Source organism: Triticum urartu, chromosome 5A, assembly GCF_056163025.1.
Source record: "Triticum urartu cultivar PI428250 chromosome 5A, HENAU_Tu73, whole genome shotgun sequence".
Taxonomy (NCBI): Eukaryota; Viridiplantae; Streptophyta; class Magnoliopsida; order Poales; family Poaceae; genus Triticum; species Triticum urartu.
This window is the reverse complement of record NC_141877.1, coordinates 196,701,907-196,716,066: the sequence shown is the minus strand read 5'-3', so window position 1 is coordinate 196,716,066 and position 14,160 is coordinate 196,701,907. Positions and strand designations below refer to the sequence as shown.

Sequence of the window (14,160 nt, the reverse complement as noted above, 5' to 3'; positions counted from 1 at the left end):
TCTGCTAGTCTACCACTGTAAGAGTTCACACGACTTAATCAACTATGCTAGAGCCCATAATAGCTTGTGGCTGCACACGGAAGTTTCTAGTATGAATAATCTCATGATCCCTTTGAGCCTGGGTGGCGGACCGTAGGATGATCACACGATATATCCCCGGGATCTCCTAGGACAACACTGGTATATCCCCAGGTGTCCGGGCAAGTCCACTGGTATATCCCCAGGGTGCCCCTAGCAATCCACCCAGATGTGTATTTAAGTTGCCACCTTAAGTTGAACCATTAAATAACAATCTCACATCAGTCATGGATTTCACTCATACCCAAACCACGTCTACGAGCATAGCATAGCAATATAAACAACACGTAGAAGTAACTCCCAAGGGTTTGATAGTAACAGGGCAATAGGTTCCTACCTTAGCAACTACCTCCCAATACCCACATGTTATCAATCCTACTCATGCAATGTTTGAGGGTTGAAACTAATGCATAAAAACTGGGTACGAAAGGGATATGATCAAAGTGTGAACTTGCCTGCAATGTTGATGAAGATGATTCGCACTCAAAACTCTTGATAGTTCTACTCGTCACACTCCGGTCAATCTATCGTAAGCAAGCAATAGTAACAACACATAAGCAATCACTCAAAAGATCAGAAAGATCGAAGAAGGCGATTCGGAAAACATCAAAACCAAACAAATAGCTCTTGCAACATAAAACAATTTCTAACAGTACCAAAATTATGTGAATTTGGCCTAATCGGAATGTTTAGGTCAAGAGCTTCGATTTGCAAAAAGAATCAACTAAAACGGAGCTACGAAACTCAAGTTATAATCAAACGAAGTTTGAATTCAAATCTGATCTAATTCAAACTTTAAACTTTTCAAAAACATGTTTGAGTTGGATTAATGTATAGAGGGGATCATAACGAAGACGTGGGTGTTGGTTTCGTTGGATTTGGACTAACGAGTAAAAAGTTATAGTCGTTTGAAGTACAGGGACTATTCTGTAAATAAAGTATTCACAACTAGGTCCCTGGCCGAAAATAACAGAAAAAGACTAAAAGGAGAACGTTCGCTTATACGGTCTAAACAGTGGACGTTCGCTGTTTAGTAAAACCTAAAAAACAGATCTAGTCTAGGGTTTTTTTAAACCGAACTTAAAATAAAACCGAGGCGGGTTACGGTTTATACCGGTTCACCCAAAAGAACCGGCGATGACGGTGGTTACTCCGGCGATCTCCGGCGAGGCGGCGCAGGGCTCCGGCGGTGGCTCCGGTGGCATGGGGCGGCGCAGCATGGGCAGCGGCGTCGGGAGCGGCGAGCGGCGCGGCCCCAGCGAGCGGCGCGGCAGGTGGAGGGCGGCGGCGGCAAGGTGCGGCCAGGGCAGCGGAGATGCGAGCGCCGGCGACGGCGAGATCTGCGGCGGCGGTGCGACTACGAGGAGCGGCGGCGGCGGCGAAAACGGGACCCAGGGGTCCCTGGGTGGCCTTTTAAAGGGGCAAGGGAGGGCGGTGGCGTGGGGAAGGGGGCACGGAGGCCGGGGCGGTCACGGCGGCGACGGCGATGTCGTGGCGGCGACGGACTCGGGAGAAGTCCCGGTGGGGGGCGGGAGCGAGGCTGGCGCGCTGGGCTGGGCCTTGGCCTGGCAGGAGCTGGGCCGGCCTAGTTCGGCGGAGGGAAGTATTTTTTAAAAACATTTTCCAGATAAACATAATCATAAAAACAAAAATAAAAGAAAATATTATATAGGCATATAATATATCAAAATTTTCAGAAAATTATTTTCTACGACATGAACATTTTCCTAGCATTAAATATAATTCACACAAATTCAGATAATTCAAAGAGTGCTACTGGTCTATTAAAATCCAACAAAAATCATTTTAAAAATACCAAAATGATTTCAAATTAATTTTTCTCCAATTTTCTATTGTAGGGAATCATTTTACCCTATTTTCCATATATTTTATTTTTGGAGAAAAATAATTTGAATAAAACTCAAATAACTCCAAATTAAAAATAAATTCAAAAGAACTTTGAATTTAATTCTTTGAAACTCCCAACTCATATTTCATATAGTTTGAAGAAGTCATTTTATCTTCGCTCGTGAAAATCATTGAGTTGCATAAAGTTTCAGAATTGGAAATATTCTCAAATGAAATTCAAATATTTTCAACACCCCATGTCATTTAAATAAATGGAAGAAGTCATGTCATCTTCTCTCCAGGGTTTTGTGATGAAAGAATTTGAATTCTCGGGGATCAAAAGAAAAAGGTGAAAGTTTGGGAAAGTCCTTTTATTCCCTCTCATTTAACTTTCAAAAAGTTTGGAATTTCACTCACTTTCAGACAATCACTCAAACAATCAATCAAATCTATCTATTTGTTTATAACATTCCAAAATTTAGAATTTTGGGATGTTACAAACCTACCACCCTTAAAATGAATCTCGTCCTCGAGATTCAGAGAGGCTAGCAAGAAATAGGTTAGGGTTTGGGGGTCTCCTCAAAATCCATCGATCATCACAGGGGTCTGGGATGCTACCACCCTTAGAAACATGGTTACTGTTCCATCAAAACTCATATACTCCATCCTTATTCTTGACAGTGTCGGTCTTCTCAGATCCTCGAGAAAATTTCTCCTCTGAGCTCTTCCGGTAACGGCATAACCTTTTCCTCAATTCTTTTGTCCTTTCATCTTGGTAAGGTTATTCCGAGACTGGGTCTTCTTACCTGACGGGTCTGGCGCCAAAACTAAACAACTATCGATATCTCATGGTGGTCAACAATTTATGGTTTCTCCTGCAGGAAATGGGTATGGGTGATCCTCACCGTATAACCTACGGTTGGCAAAGCTGCCTTGTACAGGGGAAAATACCTATACCATTCTAAGGCTTAAACAAGGTTTAATATCGCCATCTCTCTACTATAGGTAAGTCACTCAGATTTACCATCCCACATAGCAAGGCGAATAATAAGAGTAAGTCGGTATGGTGATCAATCCATCCCGCACCCAAATCATTACCTTGTATACAGTTTAGCGAATCTCGCATTCTATCACTCGGTCATCCTCACAAGCATTGCAGAATTTCTCATGTCGACGAACCAAGTTCGGATAAATCCATAGATTCTGCAAGCTAAACAACCATCTATCGTTCCTTCACAACTCTCAGGTTTTGCGTTACTTCTATAAGGTCGTCTATCGATAAGGGCATATCCTCTTCCAGGGTTTTTCCTTCAGCAAGAATGTGCTTGCTTCTTGGCAGGTCCTGGGGCGTGTGGGTTATGGCACACCTCATCACTTGTAGTCCTTAAACTTATCATCGGGCAACTGATCATTATTCCAACTTCCAACTTCCTCGTATTCTTAAATCCATCCAATTGTACTGTCTTCCTTCCTTCTATTGGCACCAAACTAGGACATGATTACTCAGACTCATCATGGAGTTTCCATTGATCCATATTGCCGACATCATACCTCCTTTATATCCAATAGTAATTCATCTCTTCATCCTCGTGGGATATCCCACATATCGAGATAAAATTTATACTCATGAAGTCCATATTCCACTTCGTGGAACATCATTATCCTTTCCAGGGTCAAGCGTTCTTACAGGGGAATATGGGCCATCTCTGCATGGCACTTCTTCAACTAGGAAACGTGAAACACATCATGAACTCCTGACAGTCCTTCGGGTGACTCCAACTTGTTGGCCACTTCTCCCTATGCTCCAAAACTTGGTATGTCCTACAAATCTCGGGGCTAATTTTCCCTTAACTCCAATTCGTTTAACTCCTCGCAGAGGGGACGCACAAAGACATGCTCTATCTCCAATTTCATAGGCTACCTCCTTGCATTTTTTCCTTTTTGAGTCTGCATAACTCTTCTGCCTGGACTGAGCTACCTTCAGTCTACCTCGAATCAACTTAACATTCTCTTTGGACTCCTTGATCACCTTTGGTCCAAACAACTGACGGTCTCCAACTTCATCCCACACACTCTTGGGGTATCACACATATCGAGACAAAACTCATATTCATTTTGTCCGAAATCCACTCAGTGGAGTATCCTTATCTTTTCCAGGGGTCAACGGTTCTTACAGGGTACTACCACCCTTAAAATGCACAAATCTTCCATAGAACATATTTCTCATATCCTCAGAATGGCAAAAATTCTTCTTCATAGAGTAACAACTCATAAAACCCAAATCTTTACCAACGATGCTAACTTTATTGATTCTCCAATGATTACAATCTCTTGCTTTTCCATTACATGTCTCAACTCAACACCTCAATATAAGAGAAAAATGTTCTCACTTCTACTACTCCATTTCTTTTGTTGCAAACTCAACTATCTAGCACAAGTTTCCTTCTCCTTGGGGAATTTTCTGGCAAAGTGCCCTACTCCATTACAACTAAAACATATTACTTCTGACAAGTATCGGGGTTTCCTTTTGGGCAACTGTTGATGTAGTGCCTTGACTCCTTGCACCTGTAACAGGTGATATGACGCATGTCCTTCCTGGTATCCAATATGCTTCTCTTCCCGGACCTTTCTATTCCAATTAGGGCTTCTATTTCCTGTGGGTCATACTCTACTTCCTCTGTTGGGAATTCTACTAGATCCCCATTCAAACAATTTTGGGAGATGTGTCCTTCTTCTCCACATGAATAGCATGACTTGGTGCAGGGTTTAATTGGTTCTTCTTTGGGTGTGTCCCCCACCTTTTCCTTCATCAAAGTTTCTTCTAAAATTTCCATGAGGGCTCCTTTCATTACTTCTTTCTTCTGTTGGATGGTTCGTTGTACCATGGGGTAAATGTGACACTGAGCATGATAGTGGGTAGTCCCTTCACACAAGAAACAAGTAATCTGCCTAATTGGGCATTCTTCAACTGGGTGTCTTCCTTCATAATTAGGTCATTCATCCTTGTGTTCTTTATGGGTGTGTCCTATTTCTCCACAAATCTTGCATGCACAATGCTTCCTCATATCCTTTCCATAAGGCTTCAACTTCTGGGACACAAGTTGAGATCTCTGCAGAGTGAACTTTAATTCTCTCCAAGTGGTTACTCCTTGCCATCCGTTGATGGTTTGGTATATCCTCCACCAAGTAGCAGCACCTCTTTCAAAGCACTGAAGAGCATGCTGGGTTCATATCATGTCCAACTATAGGGTTATTCTCCATGTGATCCTCCATGTTCTGAATCCATTGGTCTGTCTCCAATTGACTTATCGGTCCAGGAAAACATGAGTTCATCTCCATTCGTCCTCTATTGGGTCCATGGGTTTGGGGTGAGATAAGAGAGATAGAGAGGGATACACACAATACAAACAAAAGTTTTGAAAAGACAGATTTTATTTGTCGCTATCGGGAAAAACATCAAACAATTGACAGCTCACAAACATCGCATCTAACGTAGGTATATAACAGGGGTTTGGTCTTCTAAAGGTCAATAAATCTTTAACGTCTCCAACTCTTCAAGCCTTGTTCATGCCTCCAATGGTTTCTTCCGATCATGCTTGTCTTTCTCAAGTTCCTTTGCCAGATCAACTCTGTTGACGTGAAATCTCTCATGACATCCTTTAATATTCTGGAGTTGTATTTCAAACTCTAGGTTTCAACATCCTTGGCATGAACCATGGTCATACTGTCCTTCAGTTCCTGACAAATCTCCAGTATCTCGAGGTTGTAGCTCCTCCAGCTTCTTGGACCTAAGTTCTTCACGAAATGCTTCCTTGTCAAAATACTGCTTCATGGAGCTCCACCTTAAACTTCTTGATGTACTACTCCAGATCCTGGTGATACACCGGCTAAGGTTAAAACTTCATCTTACTAATAGGTGCTCCATCAGCCTTCTTCCATCAAATCCATTCTGAAGAAATGCATCCTTAACTCAGCACGGTGACAATAGCATCAGTGGGCGATGACATCACGGATAACCGTGCTTCTGCCCTTTTCATTGCCATGAGCTATCTTCCATAGTTGATATCTCCTGCCTTAGGGTTTTCTTGACAAAAACTTTGAGTTCTCAGCTCTCCATGTTCCGGTCTTTCTCCAATACATCTTGATCTCGGGTATTGACAGCTCCCATAGTCTGCCAAGTTCCATAAGGGGTGCCTTCCTAGGTCATACTAATCTAGAAATTCTACAAAGCCTTCAAATTCTACTTGTCTTCAGTCTTCAACCGTTGCAGTTTCCTTTATTCAGATGTACGGAAAATACTCTTCATTCCGAAGTGGTCTTAGTTGTCAGATATCTTGTACTTCTTAGAGTGGTCTCATCAGCCGAATCTTCATGTGGTCAAAAGGGGAAAGGGGTATGGTCTCACTAAAGGGAATTTTTGAATAAGCTCAGAAGAGAAGAGAGGTAAAAGATCTTTTTAAAAGTGAAAGTTGTAGAGAAAAATCTTTGCTATGGGCTTGCCAGTTTCTAGGGTCACGTCCTACAGTCAACATGTGCTCTGATACCATCTTGTAGCGACCCGACCCGAATGGATCAAGTCTCTGTGCTTACGTGTCATCCCTGGATCGGTATGCTGACACACACAGTACTCGAGGATTTATAACAGAGGTAAATCACATGTAAAAGTAACGTAAATACTATTACCTCAATCCAAAATAGCGGAAGTAACAAGGTTGTGGATTCCCATCAACACCAACGGCAAAGTTGAGTGTAGAAATTGTAACCCTAACGTATCACTTACTCGTCGTAAGATTCCTACAACATGAGACGTTGCAGCCACAAAGGGTCAGTACATTGAATGTACTGGCAAATTCACACCATAGAGATTGATGAATAAAGGCTATCACTACATGCATATTTGGCTGGTGGAAAAGCTCTATGGTTATAGTTTTTGCGAAAAGCCAATTTTTCCTTACTACAAAGGAATAAATTTTATTTTACTATCATGGTGGTTGTTAAACATTGAGAATGGTTGACAGCATTCTCAATCCCAATTAAGTAACATCATTAAAACCCAACAATATTCTTTTAAAGTAACATGATGAGATCAACAGGATAATCCAAGAACTAGATACTCAAGATGTCCATAACCGGGGACACGACTAATCATGATTAGTTTGTACACTCTGCAGAGGTTTGCGCACTTTTCCCCACAAGACTCGATCTCCTTCGTTGGATTTCTCGCACTACATGGTGTTTGAGAAACGGATGACCGAGACATAGTCTTTCAGAAGCGTTTGCACCTTACGATGGGTAGACCGTACCACCTACAACCCCTACATCTGCTAGTCTACCACTGTAAGAGTTCACACGACTTAATCAACTATGCTAGAGCCCATAATAGCTTGTGGCTGCACACGGAAGTTTCTAGTATGAATAATCTCATGATCCCTTTGAGCCTGGGTGGCGGACCGTAGGATGATCACACGATATATCCCCGGGATCTCCTAGGACAACACTGGTATATCCCCAGGTGTCCGGGCAAGTCCACTGGTATATCCCTAGGGTGCCCCTAGCAATCCACCCAGATGTGTATTTAAGTTGCCACCTTAAGTTGAACCATTAAATAACAATCTCACATCAGTCATGGATTTCACTCATACCCAAACCACGTCTACAAGCATAGCATAGCAATATAAGAAACGCGTAGAAGTAACTCCCAAGGGTTTGATAGTAACAGGGCAATAGGTTCCTACCTCAGCAACTACCTCCCAATACCCACATGTTATCAATCCTACTCATGCAATGTTTGAGGGTTGAAACTAATGCATAAAAACTGGGTACGAAAGGGATATGATCAAAGTGTGAACTTGCCTGCAATGTTGATGAAGATGATTCGCACTCAAAACTCTTGATAGTTCTACTCGTCACACTCCGGTCAATCTATCGTAAGCAAGCAATAGTAACCACACATAAGCAATCACTCAAAAGATCAGAAAGATCGAAGAAGACGATTTGGAAAACATCAAAACCAAACAAATAGCTCTTATGACATAAAACAATTTCTAACAGTACCAAAATTATGTGAATTTGTCCTTATCAGAATGTTTAGGTAAAGAGCTTCGATTTGCAAAAAGAATCAACTGAAACGGAGCTACGAAACTCAAGTTATGATCAAACGAAGTTTGAATTCAAATCTGATATAATTCAAATTTTAAACTTTTCAAAAACATGTTTGAGTTGGATTAATGGATAGAGGGGATCATAACGAAGATGTGGGCGTTGGTTTCGTTGGATTTGGACTAACGAGTAAAAAGTTATAGTCGTTTGAAGTACAGGGACTATTCTGTAAATAAAGTATTCACAACTAGGTCCCTGGCCGAAAATAACAGAAAAAGAAAAAGACTAAAAGGCGAACGTTCGCTTATACGGTCTAAACAGTGGACGTTCGCTGTTTAGTAAAACCTAAAAAAACAGATCTAGTCTAGGTTTTTTAAACCGAACTTAAAATAAAACCGAGGCGGGTTACGGTTTATACCGGTTCACCCAAAAGAACCGGCGATGACGGTGGTTACTCCGGCGATCTCCGGCGAGGCGACGCAGGGCTCCGGCGGTGGCTCCGGTGGCATGGGGCGGCGCAGCATGGGCAGCGGCGTCGGGAGCGGCGAGCGGCGCGGCCCCAGCGAGCGGCGCGGCAGGTGGAGGGCGGCAGCGGCAAGGTGCGGCCAGGGCAGCGGAGATGCGAGCGCCGGCGACGGCGAGATCTGCGGCGGCGGTGCGACTACGAGGAGCGGCGGTGGCGGCGAAAACGGGACCCAGGGGTCCCTGGGTGGCCTTTTAAAGGGGCAAGGGAGGGCGGTGGCGTGGGGAAGGGGGCACGGAGGCCGGGGCGGTCACGGCGGCGACGGCGATGTCGTGGCGGCGACGGACTCGGGAGAAGTCCCGGTGGGGGGCGGGAGCGAGGCTGGCGCGCTGGGCTGGGCCTTGGCCTGGCAGGAGCTGGGCCGGCCCAGTTCGGCGGAGGGAAGTATTTTTTTTAAAACATTTTCCAGATAAACATAATCATAAAAACAAAAATAAAAGAAAATATTATATAGGCATATAATATATCAAAATTTTCAGAAAATTATTTTCTACGACATGAACATTTTCCTAGCATTAAATAAAATTCACACAAATTCAGATAATTCAAAGAGTTCTACTGGTCTATTAAAATCCAACAAAAATCATTTTAAAAATACCAAAAGGATTTCAAATTAATTTTTCTCCAATTTTCTATTGTAGGGAATCATTTTACCCTATTTTCCATATATTTTATTTTTGGAGAAAAATAATTTGAATAAAACTCAAATAACTCCAAATTGTAAATAAATTCAAAAGAACTTTGAATTTAATTCTTTGAAACTCCCAACTCATATTTCATATAGTTTGAAGAAGTCATTTTATCTTCGCTCGTGAAAATCATTGAGTTGCATAAAGTTTCAGAATTGGAAATATTCTCAAATGAAATTCAAATATTTTCAACACCCCATGTCATTTAAATAAATGGAAGAAGTCATGTCATCTTCTCTCCAGGGTTTTGTGATGAAAGAATTTGAATTCTCGGGGATCAAAAGAAAAAGGTGAAAGTTTGGGAAAGTCCTTTTATTCCCTCTCATTTAACTTCCAAAAAGTTTGGAATTTCACTCACTTTCAGACAATCACTCAAACAATCAATCAAATCTATCTATTTTTTATAACATTCCAAAATTTAGAATTTTGGGATGTTACATTATGTAACCATGATTGACTATGACGCTCGCTTCCGCTCCGCAACCTTGGACCAGACTCGCCAGCAGGAATTGCGGAATACATTATCAGCACGCTTCACTCCACCAACTCTCCATCAAGCCTACATCACACAAGCTTTTGTTGATCTCGGGGAGATATGAATCCGAAATTTCTTCACAAAAATGGATTCCCCATGTAATTGTGATTCCGCTTTTTGCGATCTCATAATTTTTCGGGTTAGTTTTACCTGTAGTATGGATTTTTTTGCGAGATCCCGGCGGACCTGATGTCTCCCGCCAATGCGGATGGATCTTGCAGAGAGGAATTTGTTGACTATATTGTGGGGAGAGGGTGCTCTGACGAAGCGGAAATTTGCGCGATTTCGTGATGTACTGGCAGATCATGAGCCGTCCGCTGCGATTCCCAAGATTGGTGCTAGAGATTGGTGTATAAGCTGAAAACATTTCATATTTGCTATACATGTGAAATACGACTGACTACTCTGACTTATACACTGTCCTCTTCCTGACAATAGTACCTGTGTCCCCTGATTTCTTGTCAAAATGAGGATGAAAATATCTATTGTGCGTTGTTCCTATCCATTTCCCCCATCCTCTCTTCTTTCTTTGTTTGTCACCATTGCTTGGCTTCTTCTTCTTCTTCTTCTTCTTCAAGCTTTCTTTCCCTCTTCTTATTTTCCTAGATTTCAGCTTATTGCTTCTACTTCTTTCATTCTAGAGGAATTCCCTTCTTGTACATGCCTCTACAGTTCCTTGAACAGATTCAAAGTAGAAACGCTCCAAGTATTTGGCCGTTGTTATAGATCCGTCATATCAAGCATGAACAACTTACAGCTAAAGCACACATGTATGGATCAGCTATAAATCATCGTTTTATTCTGAATAATTTTTCTTCTGTATTCATAAAAATCTGGTTGCTATATGTATATATTTTAATTAAATTATGCATGAACCAGCCTTTGAAAGCATAATTAGTCACAAATGTATAGATTTCAATTTCATTTTTAATGTATGAAGCTAATATTATTTCACATGTTTTGTATTGCGTATTATAAATTTCACATATCAATATGTGGTACCTACACGATTTCACATTTCTTAACTAATTTTGGTACAAAGTATGAATGTACTAGTATTTCACATATCACTATCTGCTATCTGCATGATTTCAAATTTGTAACTATTTTTTGTATGATTTTTTCAATATGGATTATGATAATGGATGTATGAATGGTAGCTTCTTGGATCTGCTAACTATGGTTGAAGACCCAAAAACTTATATGACATCAAGGTATAGTTTAGCTTAATAGATATGTGTTATTATAACTGAATCTCGCTTACATCATACTTATAATAGTATACAATTTATATGTTTTTTTTTTCAAATGTAGCATTGTTGATACGCAGATTGCTGAACAAAGCTTCACAAAAGAACAATCTAAAGATTTTTCAAATGCAAGAGATGTTCTTTCTCAATAAAATCTTAGGTATGGAACAAGTATATTTATATTGACATTATCAGTCTAAGTAAAATGACTTACACAGAGATATCATATTTAAAAGATTGATTTCGACGAATACAACGATGATCTTGAAGAAGTTCAATCTAAATTTGGAAAAGATGGAACAAATTTTGGTAATGAAGGAATGTTAACGCAAACTTCTCTGGATGAAGATTACTTATTTTCAGCATATAAAGTTGATGAAGAAGAAGCCTCTGTTAATCTGGAAGATAATAGGTATAATTTTTTGAACATAATCATTATAAATTATAGTACCTACTAATTGATATTACTTTAGTACTTTGGTAAATGGAGCTATTAAGAAGGTATCAGATGATATTGTCAAGATAAATCTTTGGATATGTTCAAACCTTATGTTGGTATGAAGTTTGGATCTCTAGCTGAAGCATATGACTTTTACAACACATATTCTTGGGTTCTTGGTTTTAGCATCAGAAATGGAGACAATTTTGTGAATGTCAAAGATATTCAGACAATGCAAGAGTACAAGTGTCAGTGCAGTGTGAGTATTGTTATTAATTTATTTTCCACAAACATATTTTTTTTATAATATGTACTATTTATATGTTGTGTTGAACCAATATATTTATATTTCCCAGGGTATAAACAAGAATGCAATTAGGTCAACAACTAGATGTGGTTGCAAAGCAGAATTAAGGGTTCATTTGAATGATTGCGGAGAATGGTATGTCAAAAGTTTCAAAGAAGAACATAACCATGAGCTTGTTGAAAGTTGTGGTCAAAAGAAACACATGTATTCTCATCAGCATATTGATCCGGGAGCAACAAATCTTATTAAGCATTTGAGACAAAATAATGTTTCAATTACAAGGGTAAATTCGGTCATATCCAATATGGATGGTTCAATCACTAAAGTGTCATTTAGTAAAAGGAAACTTAGAACTGTGTGTTCTCAAATAGCAAGTGAGAACATACAAAATGATATTGCTAAGACCTTAGAATTTTTTAGAGAGAAAATTGTGCAAGATGATAGATTTGCATTTACTATTGATGATGATAATAGGCTCAAGGCTATAATGTGGATTAGTGGCCGAAGTAGGGTACTTTATCAGTACTTTGGAGATGCAATCACTTTTGACACAACGTATGGTACAAACATTTACAATATGCCATTTGGAATGTTTTTTGGGGTCATCAATCATTTTGAGAATGTCATTTTCGCTGGAGTATTGCTTACAAATGAAAAGGTTGAGAATTTCAAATGGGCCTTTAAGGAGTTTGTTGCAATGACGGGTGGTAAAGCTCTTGTTACTATTCTTACTGGTATGTTCTAACTAGATTTTAATTTACCGTGTGTCTATTTATTAGATTAATATTGAAAATTTTGATGTAAATTTGTAGATCAAGCACTTGCAATTGCTAATGCAATAAAAACAGAATTACCGAATACAACTCGTAGATGGTGTAAATGGCATGTCCTAAAGAGAACTCATGAACTTCTTGGACAAACATACAAGAAATACAATACATTTGCTGATGATTTCCACAAGTTAGTAAATCATATGCTTACGGTTGAAGAGCTTGAAAAAGCTTGGGAGATTATAATTGATAAATATTGTCTCAAGGACGATGCTTTCATGACAAGAGCTTATGATGTCAGAGAAACGTGGACTAAACCATACTTTCAAAATATTTTCTATGCTAGGATGTGTAGTATGCAAAGAAGTGAATGTGCTAACCATATGTTGAAGATATATACTATTTGCAAGTCTTCTATTAATGCATTTGTTACTACATATACAAAGCTAATAGATGATAGAGAAAGTTGTGATGCTATGGCTGAGAAGAATTCAAAACAAGCAATTTTATTTAATTGATAAAAACAGCAAATTATACGTTGCATTACCTGTTCTTATGTATAATGTCATAGCATTAACAATTTTATTCTTTTTGTAGAGAAGTATTAAACTACACTTTGGATATCTTCTAGAAAAGCATGCTTACATAATATACACACCAAGAGTGTACTCTCTAATCAAAAAGGAATTAGTTAAATCAACCAAGTATATATTATTGCAAGTTCAGAGGATAATATGTTTGATGTGATGCATGTTGCAGCGGAATCACATGATGCTTGGTGCAAAGTGAGATATGTCAGATTATAGGTTCCCGACAAACCCTTAAGGTTCGAACACTGGGGTGCGCACGAAGAACTCTCTCTCTCTCTCTAGCTCGCTCGCACGACGATCTCAAGGCCTAGCTCGACGAACCCAAGGAACACGGGACACAAAGTTTTATACTGGTTCGGGCCACCGTTGTGGTGTAATACCCTACTCCAGTGTGGTGGTGGTGGATTGCCTCGAGGGCTAGGGATGAACTAGTACAATGGATGAACTATCTCCTGAGGAGAGGTGTTCTTGAGCTCGATGAGCTGGTGTGTGTGTGGATGGTCCGAATATGATCCCTCTGGCTATGGTGGTGGCTAGCCCTATTTATAGAGGCCATGGTCCTCTTCCCAAATGTTAGGCGGGAAGGGATCCAACAACGACCGAGTTTTAAGGGGGACAACTAGTACAAACTATCCTGACAAAAGGTGGTCTTCGCCTGCCAAAGACTCTGGTGGTGACGTTGCTCTGGGCTCCGTGGTGACCTCCGTCCTGCTGGCCTTGGTATTGTTGCACCGATAAGGAAACCTTTGCCTGATGCCTTGGGACTCCTCGCCTGCGCTTGCCTCTTTAGCACCAAAGAGGAAATTGGTACACCGTGCCCGCTGGCGCCCGCCTGGCCTTGGTCGTCATGGCTCAGGTCACGTGAACCTCATGAGGTGCCCCTTGCATAGATATCTTTGCTCCTCGGGAGCCAGCCTAGTGAGGCTGCCCCCAGGGAGGTCTTGGCGTCGTCCGCCTCGCGAGGCTTGGCCCCTCGTGAGGGTCTTGAGTGGTTGTTGCTGAAGATGGGCCGTACTAGGCCACTGGTGGAGC

The 14,160-nt window shown here is 40.7% G+C and overlaps 1 pseudogene; it reads left to right on the top strand.

Moving 5' to 3' along the window:
• Window positions 1-8,466: 8,466 nt before the first annotated feature.
• Window positions 8,467-12,928, top strand: LOC147970781 (protein FAR1-RELATED SEQUENCE 5-like; annotated as a pseudogene).
• The last annotated feature ends 1,232 nt before the right edge of the window (window positions 12,929-14,160 follow it).